Below are 20609 nucleotides of genomic sequence, written 5' to 3' on the forward strand. Positions count from 1 at the left end.
CCTGGGCCTCAGCACCACCCACCAGTGGCCTAACACCAAGTCTGGGACCCAGAGGTCCCAGAGCCAGAGACCCCAGGACACAGCTCCATGTACCAGTAGGCCAGCACTGGCACCAGGACTCAGCCTCATCCACTGTTGGGCAGGCACAAGCCCCTGGAACCCCTGGGCCTCAGCCCCACTCACCAGTGGGCCAACATCAGTCCCAGAACTATTGTGGCCCCACAGCCAGCCATGTAAAGACCCAGCCCACCCACCAACAGGCCAGGACCACCCCAGGACTCCTCTGGCCATGTAGCCAAATGTGCCAGGACCCAGTCCCACCCACCAGTGGCCAGCAGCCTCCACAAAAGGCGGGGCCTGGCAACCAACTAGACTGGGGGCCAGCCATACCTGAGTGTGCCCATAGTAGGCAGCCCACCACAACATAAGCACCGACAGAGCCCACAAAGAAGACATTCCTAGAACTTATAGCTCTGGTAACCAGAGGGGAGTGTGCTATTGGGATCCATAAGACATTTCCTATATAAGGCTACTATTCCAAGATCAGGAAATATAACCAATCTACTTAATACACAGAAATAAAAGTAGCAAATTAAGCAAAATGAGGGAGACAGAGGAATATATCCCAAGTGAAGGAACAAGTTAAAACCCCATAAGAACTAAGTGGAGATATGGAATCTACCCAATAAAGAGTACAAGGTAATGATCTTAAAGATGTTCAAAAAACTCCAGAGAAGAATCGATAAACACAGTGAGAAGTTTAACAAAGAGACAGAAAATATGAAGAGCAACCACAGATGAATATGATAACTGAAATAACAAATATATTAGAAGGAATCAACAGTAGATTAGATGATACAGAGAAATGGAGCAGCAAACAAAAGTCAGAGTAGCGGAAATCACTGAAGCTGGAAAGAAAAAAGAATAAAAAGAAATGAGGACAGTTTAAGAAACCTCTAGGACAACATAAAGCATACTAACATTCACATTATAGGGATCCCAGAAGGGGGTGGGGGTTGGGGGTAGCACAGAGAACATATTTGAGGACATAATAGTTGGAAACTTCCCTAACCTGGGAAAAGAAACAGACATCCAGGTCCAGAAAGCACAGACAGTCGCAAACAGGATCAACCAAAAGAGGACCACACCAAGACACATTGTAATTAAAATGGCAAAAATTAAAGATTAAGGGAGAATATTAAAAGCAGCAAGGGAAAAGCAACAATTTATGTACAAGGGAACTCTCATAAGACTACCAGCTGTTTTTCAACAGAAACTCCACAAGCCAAAAGGGGATGGCATGATATATTTAAAGAGATGAAAGAATAAAACCTACAATGAAGAATACTCTACCCAACAAGGCTTTCATTCAGATTTGGAAGAGAGATCAAAAGTTTTACGGACAAGCAAAAGCTAAAAGAGTTCAACACCACAAAACCAGCTTTACAAGAAAGGTTAAAGACCACAACTAGAAATATGAAAATTACAAAAGGAAAAATCTCATTGGTAAAGGGAAATATACAGTAAAGGTAGTAAATCAATAAAGCTTGCAGGAAGGTTAAAAGACAAAAGTAGTAAAATCATCTATATCCACAATAAGTAGTTAAGGGATATATAAAACAAGAAGATACAAAATATCTTACACCAATCAAAACAGTAAATGAGAGGGGGGAGTAAAAATGGAAGGTTGTTAAAATGCATTCAAACTTGAGATCAGAAACTTAAAATACTCACATACATAGGTATAGATTGCTGTAATATAAACCTCATAGTAACTACAAACTAAAAATCTATAATAGATACACACCCAAAAAAGAGGAAAGTATCCAAACATAACACTACGGATAGTCACCAAACCACAAAAGAGCAAAAGAAGGAACAAAAAGCACTACAAAAATAACCCAAAAACAAACAAAATGGCAACAGATACATACCTATCACTAAATACTTTTAATGTAAATGGACTAAATGCTCCAAAGAAAAGACACAGAGTAGCTGAATGGATACAAAAACAAGACCCATATATATGCTGCCTACAAGAGACTCGTTTCAGGTCTAAAGACACACATAGACTGAAAGCTAGGGAATGGAAAAAGGTATACCATACAAATGGAAAATCAGGGTAGCAATATTTATAGCAGACAAAATAGACTTTAAAACAAAGACTGTGACCAGAGACAAAGGACATTACATGACGATAAAAGGATGAATCCAAGAAGCTATAGCAACTGTAAATACATATATGCACCCAACAAAAGAGCAGCTAAATACATAAAGCAAATATTAATAGATATAAAGAAAGAAACTGACATTAACACAGTAATAGTAAGGGACTTTAACACCCCACTTACATAAATGGACAGATTATCCAGACAGAAAAATCAACAAGGAAACACTGGCCTTAAATGACACATTTGACCAAATGGATTTAATAGCTACATAGAGAACATTCCATGCAAAAAGCAGTAGAATACACACTCTTTTCAAGTACATATGGAACATTCTCTAGAATACATCACAAGCTAGGCTACAAAACAAGTCACAGTAAATTTAAGAAGAATAAAATCGTATCAAGCAAGTTTCCCAATCACAAGGCTATGAGACTAGAAGTCAACAACAAGGAAAAAAAACTGCAAAAAACACAAACACATGGAGGCTACACAATACGCTACTAAACAGTCAATGGATCATTGAAGAAATAAGGTGAAATAAATAAAATAAATACCCAGAGACAAATGAAAATAAAAATACAATGAACCAAAATCTATGGGACATAGCAAAAGCAGTTCTCAGAGGGAAGCTTACAGTGATACAGGCATACCTCAGGAAACATTAAAAATCTCAAATAAACAACCTCACCTTACACCTAAAGGAACTAGAAGAAGAAATAACCCAATGTTAGCAAAAAAGTAAATCATAAAGATCAGAGCAAAAAGAAATGAAGTAGAAACTAAAAAACAATAGAAAAGATCAATGAAACTAAAAGCGAGTTCTTGAAAAGAAAAACAAAATTGATAAGCATTTAGCCAGACTCATCAAAGAGAGGGCCCAAATAAATAAAATCAGAAATGCAAAAGAAGTTACAACTGACACTACAAAAATACAAAGGATCACAAGAGATTACTATGAACAATCATACACCAATAAAATGGACAACACAGAAGAAAAGGACAAATTCCTAGAAATGTACAATCTCCCAAGACTGAATCAGGGAGAAATACAAAATATGAACAGACTAATTACCAGAATGAAATCAAATCATTAACCAAAAAAATCCCCAACAAACAAAAGTCCAGGACCAGAGAGCTTCACAGGTGAATATGACCAAACATTTAGAGAAGAGTTAATACATATCCTTCTAAAACTACCCCAAAAAATGGCAGAGGAAGGAATGTTTCCAAACTCATTCTATGAGGCCAGCCATCATTGATACCAAAACCAGACAAAAACACTGAAAAAAAAAAAAGATTACACCCAATATCACTGATGAACAGAAGCAGAAATCCTCAATGAATGAAATATTAGCAGACCAAATTCAACAATATATTAAAAAGATCATACACCATGATCAAGCAGGATTTCTCCCAGGGGTACAAGGATGGTTCATTATCCACAAATCAATCAATGTGATACACCACATTCAGAAATTAGGGACTAAAAATCATATGACCATCTCAGTAAGATGCAGAAAAGCTTGTGACAAAATCCAACATCCATTTATAATAAAAACTCTCAACAAAGTGGGTACAGAGGGAACATATCCTAACATAATAAAGGCCATTATGACAACCCTAACATTATACTCAACAGTGAAAGCTGAAATCAGTTTTTCTAAGACCAGGAACAAGACTTGCTGCTTTTACTCACATATTATAGGAAGTCCTAGCCACAACAATCAGAAAAGAAAAAGAAATAAAAGGAATCCAAATTGGAAAGGAAGTGGTGAAACTGTCACTGTCTGTAGATAACATGATATTATACATAGAAAATCCTAAAGACATCATCAAAAAATCCACTAGAACCCATTAATGAATTCCATAAAGCTGCAAGATACCATATTTACAGACAGAAGTCTGCTGCATTTCTATACACTAACTAAACTATCAGAAAGAGAAATTAAGAAAATCCCATTTACAACAGCATCAAAAAGAATAAAATACCTGGGAATAAATCTAATTAACGTGGTAAAAAAAAAAAGACCTGCACCCAGAAAACTATATGACTCTGATGAAAGAAACTAAAGATGATACAAACAGATGGAAAGATACACCATGCTCATGGACTGGAGGAATTAATATTTTTCCATACTACCCAAGGCAGATTCAACGCAACTCCTATCAAAATACCAATGGCACTGTTCACAGAATTAGAATAAATAATTCTAAAATTTGTATGAAAACACAAAAGACCCCCAAAAAACAAAACAATCTTAAGAACAAAGCTGAAGGTATCATGCTACCTGGTTTCAAACTATACTACAAAGCTACAATAATCCAAACTGTATGGTACTGGCACAAAAACAGACACATAGATCAATGGAAACAAACGGAGAGCTCAGAAATTAAGCCCATGGACTTATGGTCAATTAATCTACAACAAAGGAGGCAAGAATACACAGAGGGGGAAAAGACATCCTCTTCCATAAACGGTGTTGTTGGGAAAACTGGACAGCTACAAGCAAAAGAATCAAACTGGACTACTCTCAGACCATATACAAAAATAAATTTAAAATGGATTAAAAACTTAAATATAAGACCTGAAAGCATGTACACTCTTTGACACCGGTCTTAGAAGTATTTTTTTGTATATGTCTCCTCAGGCAAGGGAAACAAAAGCAAAAACAAACAAATGGGACTACATCAAACTAAAAGCTTTTGCATAGTGAAGGAGACTATCAATAAAATGAAAAGGCCACCTACTGAATGAGAGTAGATATTTGCAAATGATATATCTGATAACGAGTTAATATCCAAAATATATAAAGAACTCATACAACTCAATGCCAGTAAAACAAACAACCTAATTAAAACATGGGCAGAGGGGCTTCCCTGGTGGCCCAGTGGTTGAGAATCTGCCTGCCAATGCAGGGGACACGGGTTCGAGCCCTGGTCTGGGAAGATCCCACATGCCGCGGACCAACTGGGCCCGTGAGCCACAACTGCTGAGCCTGCGCGTCTGGAGCCTGTGCTCCGCAACAAGAGAGGCCGCGATAGTGAGAGGCCCGCGCACCGCGATGAAGAGTGGCCCCCGCTTGCCACGACTAGAGGGAACCCTCGCACAGAAACAAAGACCCAACACACCCCAAAAAAATCAATCAATCAATAAATTTATAAAAAAAAAAAAAAAAAAAAAAAAAAAACATGGGCAGAGAACATGAATAGATATTTTTCCAAAGAAGACACAGATGGCCAACAGGTACATGAAAAGATATTCAACATCTTTAATCATCAGGGAACTGAAAATCAAAACCACAATGAGATATCAGCTCACACCTCTCAGAATGGCTGTCATCAAAAAGAAAAAATAACAAGTGTTGGAGAGGATGTGGAGAAAAAGGAATCCTTGTGCACTGTTGGAGGGAATGTATGTTGGTACAGCCACTGTGGAAAACAGTATGGAGGTTCCTCAAAAAATTAAAAGTAGAACTACCATGTGATCCAACAATTCCACTCCTGGGTATTTACCCAAAGAAAACAAGAAAACTAATTTGAAAAGATATATGCATCCCTATGTTCACTGCAACATTATTTATAATAGCCAAGATACGTAAACAACCTAGGTGTCCATCAAATAGGTGAACGAATGTGGTATATACAATGGAATATCACTCAGTCTTAAAAAAGAATGAAATCTTACCATTTATGACAACATGGATGGACCTAGAGAATATTATGCTAAGTGAATTAAGTCAGAGAAAGACAAATACCATATGATTTCACTTATATATGAATCTAAAAAACAAAACAAATGAACAAACATAACACAACAGAAACAGAGTCATAGATACAGAGGACAGGTGGTTGCTTATAGGGGTGTAGGAGAAGAGAAATAGGTGAGGGAGATTAAGAGGTACAAACTTTCAGTTACAAATTAAATGAGTTATGGGTCTGAAATGTACAGTATGTACATTATAATGTACAGTACAATTATGTAATATCTTTGTATGGTGACAGATGGTAGCTACACTTATCATGATGATTATTTTGAAATGTACAGAAATAGCAAATCACTATGTTGTGTACCAGAACTAACACAGTCCTGTAGGTCAATTATACTTAAAAACAAACCAAAAAACCTGAAAGAAAGATAGATTTGTGGTTACCATAGTGGGAGGGGAGATTAGATGAAGGCAGTCAAAAGGTACAAACTTCCAGTTATAAGATAAACAAGTACTAGGGATGTAATGCACAGCATGATAAATATAATTAACACTGTTATAAGTTACATATGAAAGTTAAGAGAGTAAATCCTAAGAGTTCTCATCACAAGGAAAAGAAAGTTTTTCTATTTCTTCAATTTGTACAAATCTTTAATTTTTATCTATATCAGATGATGGATGTTCACTACATCTATTATGGTAATCATTTTATGATGTACGTAAGTCAAATCATTATGCTGTACACCTTAAACTTATACAGGGCTGTATGTCAACTATATCTTAATAAAACTGTTAGAAAAAAAAGAAAAACTACTGACAAAAGGACAAGTTTCATTATTGGCCTTAGACTTTAAAAAAAAGAGAGATGTTTATGGCTACAGAATATAATGTATATATTACAATCCCAACAATGTTCTTATATAACCAACAAAAACTGTGAGAGGAAATGGACTGAGGTACGCTTACACCTTTATACTGTACTGCTTTAAACCTTTAAGTATACTTCAATTGTTACAGCTTGATCTATGTCTTAATCTCTTAGCTATAAAAGATGAGGAAATAAGCATAAAGCTATAATAAATATAGATGAATTAATACACTCATTAAAGGAAAAAGTCTGATAGTAGATCACAAAACAAAATATAACTATGCATACTAGATCCACCCCACCCCGCCCAAATTTGAAAGGATGAAAATGAAATACAGGCAGATTCTATATGTTCAAAATGACATAGGCATTATATAGACACAAGAATATTCACTGTAGCACTATATGTAACAATATATTCAAATAACCTAAATATCCATCACCAAGGTCCTCGTTACATAAATTATTTTTTATTCAGTGAAATATTATGTAATTATTTAAAAGAATGGGGCAACAACCATGTACTGGTATTAAACAATTGAGATAGTAAAGCATACTGGCTAATAGTAAGGACTCTGCAGAGAGACTGTTGGAGTTCAACTTCCAGCTCCACAACTTATTAGCATTTTACTTAAAGTTTCTAGGCCTCAGTTTCTTCCTCTGTAAGAAGGGGATAAATAATATTATCACAACTCTCAAGGTTGTGATGAAGATTAATAATGAATACCAAAATGCTTGTTAGAACAGGGCCTAGAACATACAAAGCACTGCATAAGTATTAGATTAGTTATAGTTAAGTGAGAAAAACCAGCTGTAGAACAGCATAGTATGCTATCATTTATGAAAAAAATTAATATACTAATATATGCTTATATATGTATAAATTATCTGTAGAGGTACACACAAAACTGATAGTGGTTTCCTAGGAAGGGAAACCAGGCAGAAGAGGTTTCAGAGTGGGAGAGAGATTTGCTTTATATGTCTGTATCTTCTGGACTTTGTATCATAAGCATATACTGATCAGATAAAAATCAGTACTTAAAAATCAGTACCCTTAAAAATGTTAAGGAATCTAGGATGACTGAACACAATGCCATTTTTCTGATTAGTTCTCTGACCACCATGCCTAAGGTACGTTTACTCAGATCAAAGGTCATAAATAGCAAACTCTCAGAGACAAATGTATTTCTTTAAAGTACCTATGAGGGGCTTCCCTGGTGGCGCAGCGGTTGAGAATCTGCCTGCCAATGCAGGGGACACGGGTTCGAGCCCTGGTCTGGGAGGATCCCACATGCCGCGGAGCGACTGGGCCCGTGAGCCACAATTGCTGAGCCTGCGCGTCTGGAGCCTGTGCTCCGCAACGAGAGAGGCCGCGATGATGAGAGGCCCGCGCACCGCGATGAAGAGTGGCCCCCACTTGCCGCAACTAGAGAAAGCCCTCGCACAGAAACGAAGACCCAACACAGCCATAAATAAATAAATAAAATAAAGTACCTATGAAAGTTCAGATATTTAATATGTTACTACATAATATACAAAGGGTATTTATCTTTGGAGACAACACTACAAATACAAATGTTAGAAAGTGTTCACAGCAATGTGCATATAAATAGCAAAACATTAGAAATAACCTACACGTACATCAGTAGTCTCAATAAATTATGGTGCCACACAATGGAGTATCATTTAGACATTTAAAATGACAGCATACATATGCAGTATAAATTTATGTATAAAATTATAACTTTGCTCATAAATGATAAACAGTAAATTATGGACTCTTTCTATACAAGAATACAGATATACTTCATTCCTTTTCATTGCTATAATTTGTGGTATGACTACACCATAATTTACTTAATCATTCTCATATCAACTGACATTTAGGTTGCTTCTATTAGCCTTTTTTTTTTTTTTGGCCAGTACAAATAATGCTTCAACGAACATAAATCTTCAAACACAGGAACCAGTATTTCCATAAAGTAGATTCCTGAAAGCAGACTGTTTCGTCAAAACTAATGTGCATTTTAAATATTTATGGGTAGTTCCAAACTGTCTTCTTCCAAAGAGACAGCATCAATTTATACTCTCCCAATATTGCCAATTATTATTTGTTCTCGTCTTTGTCAATCTGATGTATGAAAAATGATATATTATCTATATTTCCTTGATTAGTGAGGGTGAACAAATCTTTTCATTCTTTCACTATTTGTGGTATTCAGACAAAAAACAGACCACAGCTACACTATGTTTAACACACATTGTGGTTTAAATTTTTCTTAAAGTGCCAATATTTAATAATTGGAAGCTTCACATACAAATTCAGACCTCTACTTTTCATTTTAAAAAATTCAAAAAAAGTGGGCACCACTGGGTTAACATTTCTTAATGACAAAAAGCAACTGGTGCTAAATAGAAGTTGTGCCCACCCAGTGCTCTCCAACTCAACAATCTCATATATTAACCTTACTGAGTTCACTTATGTTACCTGCCTGATCTCCTGTAGGAATTTAAGTTTAGCACCCCATTACTATTGAGTTATTTGTTTACATACTAGTTATCAGAATTCTTCCGATGAAGGAGATATATATATGTGTGTCTGTGTATGTATATATATGTATGTATGTATGTATATATATATACACACACACATATAAATACATGTAATTATATATAATATTTTCTCTTGATGATTTTTCTTTTTAACTTAATATTGTTCATAAATATATATATATATAAATATATATAAAATCTTAAAGTCTAAAAAACACCTATCAAATGATAGCAATGTCTACCCTTGGTTATTAGGATGGCTTTCACTTTTATTTATCTCTGTATTATTTTTTTAATATATACAATAAGCATTCCCTCCTTTTATAATCAGGGAGGGGGAAAAAAGCTATGTTCATTTTGAAACAGAAAATGATAGTTTGGTTATGTTCACTTTTAACCTGACAAAGGATAATAAAATGTATTTATAAAGAAAACCTGAATATATAATACAAGAGGAGCTCAACATAATCAAAGCCCATTTAAATTAGTCTACAACAGCTCATGAGGAACTAAACATATCCAATACTTCAGATTTGAATTGTAATGTACATTGTTTTTACAAGAGATATTCAAAAGTACCTGGAGTGATCTGATTCACATTGAAGTTATAAACCAAGTTTTTGAATACTGGCAGTTCAGAAACCAGTCTTTCCCTCCACTTATGAATATTTCAATTTTTATAAATATAAAAACTATATTTTCATCCAGTCAACATTTTATTTAATACATACTAAATGCTATGCACTGTGCAAGATGCTAAGTATGCAACAATAACAAGGCAAAGTCCTTACCTGTAAGCTCACCAACAAGTGAAAAAGGCAAAAACATAGTGTGGTAAGAGCTGCTGAAGCACAAAGAGAAGGCACTTAAACCAGCCTTGGAGTTTGGGGGACTCAGGCTTCTTCTTAAAAGAGATAACATCTAAGGAGGAATCAACTAAAAAGAGTGGGAGGGAGTCAGGAATCCTGGAGTCATCCTGACTCCTCTCTCTCCTTCAACTTTCATGTCCTAACAATCACTAAATCCTACCCATTCTTCCCATAAAATTTCTCCTGACTCTTCAACTTCTCTTCATTCTCATTGCCACTACCCTGTTCCGGGATACACTGAATACTCTCCTCTAATAGCTTTGTAACTGGTCTCACAACATGCACTCCCCATCCCATTCCTAACCTAATCACTGCACTGCAATTAGAGTGATCATTCAAATATTCAAATCTAATCAAGCAACTGTCCAATTTAGAACACTTGGAGGGGAGAGTGGGTGGCCCCACCAACATAGCCCTCAGGATAAAATCCAAAATTCTTAGCAATAACTACCAAGCCTTTCAAGATCTGGCCCCTGACTTCTCCTGCCATAACTCCAACATTCCCCACCTTGTCCTCTGGTCACATGAACTTCTTTCAGATCCCATAGCAAGTCCTGCTATCTCTTGTCCCCAGGACTTTGCATGAGCTATTTCATTCGACCAGAAACAGGTTTACAGTTCTTCACTGAGCTAACTCCATGTATCCTTCAGATCTCAGTTCAGAAGTCAGGGAAGCCTTTCTTGACTACTCAAAAGCCTTTCTGAATACTGCCTCCCCCAACCGTGCTCCCATTTAAAACTTCCCCTATTAGAATATTTTTCACACAGTATCATACTTGTCAAGTTAGTTGTCTCTCTCACTTAAAGCAGTAGGAAAACAGGGAGCCTCCTGTCTTTTTCACAGTTGTATCCTAATAGTTATAAATAATACCTAGCAGTTATATTTACTGAAAGAATTATAAATATTTGTTAACTTGGCTTTATCTACCCTACTAAATAGCAGCCTCCTTACAATTTTTACTCTAAAGTACTTTACAACTTCAAAGATACTATGAACTTTTTATTAAGCACTCAATAAGCATGTAGTAAACACTTGCTGAAGACAGTTGAACAATAAGCAAAGATAAAAACCTTGTCTCATTGCATAGTTTCCCTATACTCTACTTAAAATTAAATCACTCAGATTTTTTAATGAATACCTAAAAATGGCAAGATTTCAACTATTTTCCTGTTTTTAAAGATCTGAAATGCTCCTTACTCTTTTACGTATTTTAAAGGACAATAAACTGTCCCCTCCAAATCACATAAAGCTATATATTTTTGTAGTTCAAAAGTCAAAAAAGGAGGTCTTTCCTGGTGGCGCAGTAGTTGAGAATCCGCCTGCCAATGCAGGGGACACGGGTTCAAGCCCTGGTCTGGGAAGATCCCACATGCCGCAGAGCAACTGGGCCTGTGAGCCACAACTACTGAGCCTGCGCGTCTGGAGCCTGTGCTCCACAACAAGAGAGGCGGCGATAGTGAGAGGCCCGCGCACCGCGATAAAGAGTGGCCCCCACTCGCCGCAACTAGAGAAAGCCCTCACACAGAAACGAAGACCCAACACAGCCAAAAATAAATAAATAAATAAATAAATTTATTTAAAAAAAAAAAAAAAGTCAAAAAAGGAATCTTCAAAACTGGAAGACCAAAGATCAAGAAAGCACCCAAAATTAACATGTTCAAGGGAATGTTATTGTTCAGAGAGAAATGGAAAAACACGTCCTTAAACAGCATGAGTGAACATGAGGTGAGAATACTTTTCATGGAGGCTAAAGAAATAACTGTAAATAAAGAAATAAAATGCTCTGTATTAGTCCATGTTAATTAGAATCATGCCAAGAGTGTGCAACTCATAGCACCTCTAAATTCATTCATTCAGCTTTTCCCCCCTGTGGTAAAGAGGCAAGATGAAATAGTTTGGACTGACGTGGAGAAGGACTACATTTTATATAGTAGCAAATACATGAGTTTTTTTCAAGAAATCTGGTGTTCTTTCTTATGGGAAAGAATAAGACTTATTACGTAATTTTGATTCTGAGCAAACAGAAGTTTTAAGCAAAGAATTGAAAATTTCTGTTTACTCAACCTAAAAATCAATCCATAATTGAGATTACAGGTCTCCTGTATAACACTTCAACTCACTATATATATATAAATTGCAAGATTCTCCAGCAAAATAAAAGGCAGGGGTGGGGTAGAAGGGATTTAAATGTCTCAATATGATTAAGATATAATAATAAACGTCAAGTATCTTGACCAAACTTTATCTGAAAAACTCTTATGCCACACGATCTCAAAAAAAAGATTTGCCTGTGAATATGTTTAAACTGCCTTTCTTTCCAATGAACTCAAATCGTCACACAGAACCTAAGTATTCCTAACATACACTTTACTCTTCATTTAACATGGGCTAATTGGCAATAAATCAAAAAGTTGGTTACCTAATTATCAGTGTAAAGCACAAGAGATAAAATGTAATTGCTATCTTAGGTTATACGCACTAAGGTGACTACAGTATTCAAAAAGTATTTTCAACTTAAAACAAATGATTTTCAGTACTTTTAAGCTGAAAATTAATTACATTTAACTGCTTTGTTTTTGTATGTATAAACCCACACATTCTTTCACTAGGTCTTATCTGATTATAAATCCTTTCCATTACTCATTCTATAAACTATTTTTCAGGGGCTTCCCTGGTGGCGCAGTGGTTGAGAATCTGCCTGCCAATGCAGGGGACACGGGTTCGAGCCCTGGTCTGGGAAGGTCCCACATGCCGCGGAGCAACTGGGCCCGTGAGCCACAGCTACTGAGCCTGCGCGTCTGGAGCCTGTGCTCCGCAACAAGAAAGGCTGCGACTGTGAGAGGCCCGCGCACCGCAATGAGGAGTGGCCGCCGCTTGCCACAACTAGAGAAAGCCCTCGCACAGAAACGAAGACCCAACACAGCCAAAAATAAATAAATAAATAAATAATAAACTATTTTTCAGAAACTGTCAGAAAAAAATATAAACAAAAAAAAATTTACTACACATAGCAAGATTAGAAGTGTGGTCTCAAGGTAGGTATCTTACATTTAAGAATCAGTATTTAGTAAGTTGCCTTTATTATAAAACAAATAGCCTTTCTCACATTCACATAGTCCATTTTTGAGATTATTTAGATGAAGACCGTATGTTCAACTAATTATTTATCTAGTCGTCCTAACAGCTGTTAAAATAGGATTTACACCATGCATTTTGGGCCTTAAAAATATAATCTTGTTATCTCTGTATTACATTTTTAAAAATATCCCAAAGCAAAAAATCTTCCTCATACAAGATCAAAAGAAATACGTTGAGCAGCCAGGCCCAATTTAACCTAGGGTTAATAAAGAATTTCTCCCATCAGAAGCTACTCTAAATATTGAAAGGCATCCCTTGCTTATAGTTTTGAATATACATCAAAAAAAACCCCACACATTTATTTTTGTAATTTAACACATTAAACTAACCTGTTTCCAACTGCTATGTACTATCTACTATTGTGTGACTATAATTGCAAAATATGATTCCCACCTACTTTACAGAAGCTGTGATGTAAAAATATTCTTACACCACAAAGATGTAAATCCCATTTAGTAATTTGCAGGTTGCAAGTGATATAGTACTTAAATTATGCCAGAAAGAAAAAACATTATTTGGCCTTACTTAATTTCAATTACTCTCAGAACAACTCAAATATTATCAAATTATTAGTTATAAAAACTGGATAATGGTATGGTCAGAAAAAAGATGTCAATTAATAAATTATTTTTATTTTTAGACATTAATCTACATTTGCAGATCATTCATTTTCAAAGAATTTGAATATAATATAGCAAAACTTCAATTATATGAAACAATTTCAACTTTCTTTGATAAAACAAAAGTCTTCAAGATCTTGCCACAGGATCATTATTATTATATCAATTATCACAGTGTGTGTGTATGGAAATGTCAGGCGTAAGTGAGCTCCTGTTAAAAAAAGGTCAGATAAGTTTTTTATATTTTTGTATGCAGATAATTAGTTATGCATTAAAGCACTGTTGACAGAGCTGACTCTATAAAAATTATATAGCTGACTTCTAAGGCAAATTTATTAAGTCATTCCTTTTTCACATCACAAAAATCTTTAAACTGAAACATTTAACTCTTAATATCCATTTGCTTGATATTATAATTAGTGTAGATCAACTCAGTCCCTTTTTTAATTAACAAAATAAGCTGGTAAAAGTATGTTTTATCAAATGCCTTTACAATATACTATCCTGAACAATGGATATAAACTAGTAGATTTCATTCTTTATATTTAGTTTCTAATCAGTTTCAGTATCTGGTTCTCACAGTCTGACACAATGCTGCAACGTTTGGGTTGCACAACATTCTAGGGGAAATGTTTAAAATTATTTCCACTGAAATATTTAAGTCCTGTACACAAGCATCATGGAAATGTTTACATCAGTTGTCAAACTTTTTAAATAAAAATATTAAATTTTAATAGAATTTTTTTTAATGTTTGTGCTTCAAAAATAGTGACTCCATTTTTAAAAAGTCATTTTTCTCAAGCCCCAAAGCAATTCTTGCTTTTCATGCCATATTTGCAACCTAAAACATTACTACCTGATTTATGTCACTCACTCACTCACTGACCATCATTATATTTGATCACCTTTAGGTCCTTACTGCCCAAAGCCCGACACAGTCTCACATGTTTTGGAGCTTCAATACACTTTGTTCTTGTCCTAAATACTCATGTTCTGTGCGTACTACTATAAGCTATTATATAACAGGAGGTGGGAAAAATTAAAAAATATTGCAGCACTACAAGCCATTTAACATGCTGAGCTTCTACAGTTGCTTAGTGGGTGTTCTGAAACTAGGCCATATTTCTAGTATTAAGAATTTCAAATCCCTACTTCCAAAGTACAGAAATAACTGTTTTCAAGATTAAACCATAAAACCTTACTATTTTAAGCTCCCTGGTATATAAGCATCCCATTTCTATGAGTTTAAAACTGTAATTAACACATGGTAGATAAACCAATATTTGTTTTAACAACAAATAACAAATAACTAGCTCTTTTACCTATCCTTATAATACTCAGAGAATTCAACAGATTACAAAATTAAGAAAAAATGCAATTTTTATGAACCAGAACTAAAGCCCTTCAGTGAAATATCAAATTCTTTATCCCAGAAGATATAAAAAACAAAGTTGAATTAAATATAATCTATTTCAGGTCACCCAAGCAAAGAAGTAATTATGACCTGCAACCTAATTTTTCCAGTCCAGGTTACCAAGAAATACCAAAAATAAATAAATAAATAAAACTTACTCTCTTTAACAGTTTAAAAGTTGTGGAAATATTTATGTCATTTTGTCATATCATTGCAACAGGTATGTTTTCATTCAAAACTGATAAAAACATGTTGTTACTTAATTTTACATATTTCATACCTCAGTACACAAAGAAACACATGGTAGGTATAAAACCTACAAACTTTAAGGCAGTAATATTATACTGCACTGATTCAGTACTTTCAGACAATTATTTGCTTCAACTTAGTTTTACTCAGTAAATACTTACAATACCTATTACGTTTCGTCTCATTAAGCGAATCTTCCCAATAACAAAAGATTAACCATTAAAATTCTTAATTGTATCATTTTAGATGGAAACCTTTCTGAAATATAATACACGCTCCTGTGTCATCTTTAACAAAATTTACTAACAGCAATTAATCTCGTCATGATCTTACATCACCATTTTTGCTACACTGTTCTCCATATAAAACAAATGACATCTTAAAAAGATTTCAAGTGTTTATCCCATAGATTTGCCTTAAACTGCTATACTCTTTTAAATGTGTTATATCTGCTTTTTAAGTATTTTACCCTTGCTCTTATTTTCAACTTTCATGTGGCCTCGAGGAGTACCCCAGTCCTTTTTATATTTGGTTAACAAACTTTTTTAAATTGTACATTATAAGAGTTTAGAGAGCCCTCAATTAAGACCTAGGGGATTCTAAGAGCAGGAAATGTGTTTAAGAGCAAAAGCACTATGACAACTCTTTGTCCTTTTCAGTGGCTTGTTTGTTTGGGGGCCCTAGACTATTAATTTAAACTAATTTTCTATTAAGAGCCTACGAAGTCAAGACATTGTATACTGGAGAAATGGTAGTAAAGGTGGCAGACATACTTGATGCTCATCATGAAGTTTACAGTCTAGCAAAAAAGAAAGACAAACACATCATTACAAAAATAATTTAGTGTTATAAAAAGGAAATACAGGTGTGGTAAGGGACCTTAAAACAGGAGAACCTAACTAGAGATCAAAGGCCTCCCAAAGGATATGATATGGAGGCCTGAAGGGCAATTAGGAAGTTAGCCAGGTGCAGAGAGCACGGGGTTGTATCCAAAGAGATGATACCAGAAACGTTTTAGTTTCCTAAAAAATAACCTTGAGATAAGTGAGATGTTATAATATTTATGAGGTAACTGCTAAAACGTGAACATTTAAAAAGGATTTCTCAGATTTCTATAATGAAAATAACAGGAAGGATCAAAACAAACAAAAAAAAGCAACACAAGAATGTTTTAAAATGGGAAAACTATGGCACTTTGGGGGGAATGAAGTTTGGAATGACAAATAAGGTCCCTCACTGTGCCCCCAAATAAGTATTAAATCATACTATAAGAAAAATTACTTAATATTCAAGTTCAGAGAACTTTTAAATCATATAAAGCCATATAAAGACTTCTACCAGGATATAACTGCTGATCATACAGTCTGATTTACCTAAAGCAAACAGTGACACTTTGAAATTAAGTATGAGAAGAAGTTGTTTTTAATGTTCTCAGAAGAGTGCATTTTAAATGTTTGTATAATAAAACCTTACCGTGAGTTCTAAGGAAGGAAATTCATAAATGTTACCTTAACATGATGCATACATGCTGAGAAAAATATATTTAAATATGATTTTGAAACATTTTATCATTATCCAAGTTCTAATTCTCAGAATTATTCCACATTAGGCTGATATATTCTTGTATTTAATTAAAATATTAATGGAAAATATACACAGTTAAAAGTTTTAAATAATAATTTGGAGCAGCTCCCCAACATTAATGGAGATCCATAGTTCAAGGCCCAAATTAAATGAGGTACACAAGACAGAGCAATCTCTAAAAATGATAACTTTAATGAAAGCCTACTGTATCACTTAAAAGATTAGGTCATACATGGACTCCAAATTGTTATTCCCTGCAGTTCTCCAAATGGACCTTAACATGTCTTAACTTCTATGCTTTTTCTACCCTCTACCTATCCAACTTATTCCTCAAGAGTTAGTTCAGGTTGTATCCTTCAGTAAGCATTGCTAGTTACACATGCAGTCTGAATCTTAACTCATCTGAGTTCTTCAGTGTATACTGTTATCAAAGCGCTTGTCATACTGTAAAACAATTTACTGTTTGTCCCGTTCATGCAACAAACCATGAACTTACTGAAAGCAGGAAACATAGTATATTTATTCCTGTACCCTCACAGTATGGGACACACATGGCACTCAGTAGAAGGTCTATGACATTAGTGAGTATGAAACTAGTTAGTAAGAAATATTTACAGAACAAAATTTAAAAGTTAACTTAAAGACTATCTGCAAAATTATGAAAGTCCTGAAAGCAGGAAGGACTGCTGTACAACACAAAAGTGGACACTGAGAAAGCCCAAATTTAACTGATGAAACTAACTCAAAATTCTAGACATTACCCGTGTCAGAACAAGTCATTTCCACTTTGCCTCAAAGACATCAGAAAAACTAAAAAAAAAAGATGTATCTGTCAACTGTGAAATTACTTAATTAAATTTTCAGGATTTATAAATCGTGTTTGAGGGCAAATAAAATGCTTAAATTGTGTGTTCACAGTGCTATGAACATTACAAAATAGACATGCCAAAATACTTCATAAAAGTCTTTCAGGTTCATTTCACATAGGGACCAATTATACCCTCTTTTAAGGTCACCTGTAATGTTTTAGCTTCAAGCAATATGTTCATTCTTTCCGATAAAAGAACCTTTACCTTTTACAGCATGAGCTACTTTTTGCAATCAGTTCTGATCTTTAGAAAAGTTGGAATGAGACATATAGTGTGAAATAATCTAATCAGTTCTTTAAATCTTGATAATGGGAATATCATACTTTCTCAAAAAGCACATATGTTACCAACATCTCAAAAGCTGAAGAGCCCTTTGTAATTAGAATATTCTTTTCACATGTTAGAACTTTGATTTGCTGAGTTTAAGATAATGTGCTAAAAAACTGGGAATCAGGAGAAAATGCCAAAGACAGAAGGAACATTAGTTTACCTTAAAATAATGCAGTTACATATTTTAGAACATAAATCAGTTGCTTAGACTTATGCATGTTCTTTTCTACCTGCAGTGGTTGACAATTAGATTTCAGAGCACTCTATATCAAGTTCAAGCACACCATAGGTCACCTTGTAACTCAGAAATTTTTCATATTTTAAAAGTCAGTGTAGAGAGTTAGGAAAATACAAACTTTATTACATTAACAGAAAAAAATATTTCCAGAAAGACCTACAGCACACAACTTTGATACAAGTAAAATTCAGAAGACAGGAATAGCAAATTTTACATATATATTCTTTAGCGGGTTAAAGATTTAACCTTAAATTATTAATTATAATATGCCTAATGTATAATATGTAATGCATGAAATGTAAGTCCAACAATAAGCAAAAATAGCAACCAATTTAGTAGCTGCAGTACTCATTTCTCAAGTACCACATAAAAGTACTTTATCACTCTGCTGCTAAATTTCTAATTCATCTATAACAAAGTATTTACTAATTCCCCACTAGTCTTATAAAACTCTGACATTTCTGTACCTAAGTTTCCTCTCCTAATTGATATCTTATAAACTAATTCAAAAACACTTCCACCAAGCCCAAGCTATAGACCTCAGAACTCACTGAAGGACTTGGGGTTAACTTGTTTTTCTGGGTTTTTTATTGTTTTGGGGGTGTTTTGGCCTTGTTTGGGATTTTTATTACTATAAGCATAGATTCTACGTTTTTTCACTCATGAATGATACATGAATGATATAGTGAACTGAATCCTATAAAGATATAGTCTTTCATTTAATCTCCAACCTCCAAAAAACTTCATCCTTATATCCGCATGTCAAGGTTAGTGTATATTTTTTAGTAAAAAAACACAACAGATTTTGATATTTTTTCTCATAAAATGATATATAAAATCTAAAAGCTATTTAAACTGTTTAAAGAACACGTCTTACAGAAATATTAAATTACACAATATTGATAATCCAGCATATGTTTAAAACAAATATGAATGAAATTTAACTGTCTGGATAACAAAGAATTTCAATTTTATTCACGCTTCCCCTCAAAATCCATATAGATAAGCCAAGGCAAAAAAAATACCAGCAGCTATTCAGAAGCCATCTATGAGCATTCCACATAGAATTCCAGTTTATATCTCTCTTGAACATGGGACAAGCCCTGTCCCAAGTCACTGAAGAAACAATAATATTTAAAAAGTATAATTCCAGCAAGCATAACAAAAGAATTTATAATTTTAGTGTTCCTTTTGAAAAGTGGAATGTTTCAAATTTCTGACTGGTTTCTAGTTCACAAGTTGTTGTATGAGTCTTACTTGCTACAATTATCAAAACACAGCTCTGATCAACTTTCTGAATACAGTAGTTTAAAAACTAAAAAAAAAAAAATCCATCTGCAAGTTATTAATGTATTTCTTAATATCACTCTTTAATCCATAACAATTCATAACAAATAAGAGAAAATCTTAAACACCTGAAAATTGTATTAACAATCAGAGACCAGAAAACAAGTGCCAACCTGAGATAAATGTTTTCTTCAAAAACTGAACACTTTGGGAAAAGTAGTAACCTTAGAGATAGGCCAAGTCCATATCTCCAAACTGGCATTTCAAAAATACAGTTTTATATGTCAGCTTTATGTTACATTTAAGCCATTTGAAAGTTACAAAACTTAAGACAAAGCCTTTATTTCTCTGCCGTCTATTTTTAAATGCATATTCATAATTAAATAAAACTTTTACAGTGTACCTGATTTCCAAATTAGTATTTAAAAGATTTATCCCATACAGTCTAAGATCCTTATGTTGGGAATGGTCATTTACATACTTATTCCTAATAATTCTTGTCACTGTCACATAGAAAATATCAACACTTGACAAATTCAAACTATGAACTAAGCTTATTGAATGTTACAAATTGTACCCAATAGCTACGTCTCTTCAAATACATAGTAACAAACAGTTACAAGAGCTATGGTATGTAAAGCTGAGGGTAGAGGTTAGCAACTAATAAACTGAGGTTTTTAAAATTAAGACAATCTTTCAGTGTTGATGCTA

The 20609-nt window shown here is 34.4% G+C and overlaps 1 protein-coding gene across 5 annotated transcripts in view; it reads right to left on the bottom strand.

Moving 5' to 3' along the window:
* Positions 1–20609, bottom strand: part of SHOC2 (SHOC2 leucine rich repeat scaffold protein) — a 103552-nt gene that overhangs the window by 80767 nt on the left and 2176 nt on the right. The gene's annotated exons all lie outside the window — the stretch shown is intronic.

The sequence above is a fragment of the Balaenoptera acutorostrata genome, chromosome 16 (genome assembly GCF_949987535.1).
Source record: "Balaenoptera acutorostrata chromosome 16, mBalAcu1.1, whole genome shotgun sequence".
In the NCBI taxonomy this organism is placed as follows: domain Eukaryota; kingdom Metazoa; phylum Chordata; class Mammalia; order Artiodactyla; family Balaenopteridae; genus Balaenoptera; species Balaenoptera acutorostrata.